Source organism: Diachasma alloeum, unplaced genomic scaffold (genome assembly GCF_001412515.2).
Source record: "Diachasma alloeum isolate Michigan unplaced genomic scaffold, Dall2.0 Dall_scaffold_00420, whole genome shotgun sequence".
Taxonomy (NCBI): domain Eukaryota; kingdom Metazoa; phylum Arthropoda; class Insecta; order Hymenoptera; family Braconidae; genus Diachasma; species Diachasma alloeum.
Genome location: NW_021680559.1, coordinates 374,914 through 375,141, shown reverse-complemented (window position 1 = coordinate 375,141; position 228 = coordinate 374,914). Strand labels below are relative to the sequence as shown.

Genomic DNA, 228 nt, shown 5'->3' with positions numbered 1-228 from the left:
TCTCGTGCTGCCGGAATTAACTCCTCCAATTCCGATTAATTCCAACGTTGTTGATTTCCTGGACAAGTGCAGTTGATTTACTAGTTTTTCTGAGATGAATTACACCTCTGATCCCTGATCGATGAGGACTCTGGGTCTGCTGGAGAATCCTCGTGGTGATTTCACTGTAACTCGGGCTGTCGCCAACAGCACCGATTGTTGATTTTCTGAAGGTTGATTTGACTGCTG

The 228-nt window shown here is 45.6% G+C and overlaps 1 protein-coding gene across 1 annotated transcript in view; it reads right to left on the bottom strand.

Moving 5' to 3' along the window:
* LOC107042118 overlaps positions 1-228 on the bottom strand; it is a 5,084-nt gene that overhangs the window by 3,924 nt on the left and 932 nt on the right. The window lies entirely within an intron of this gene.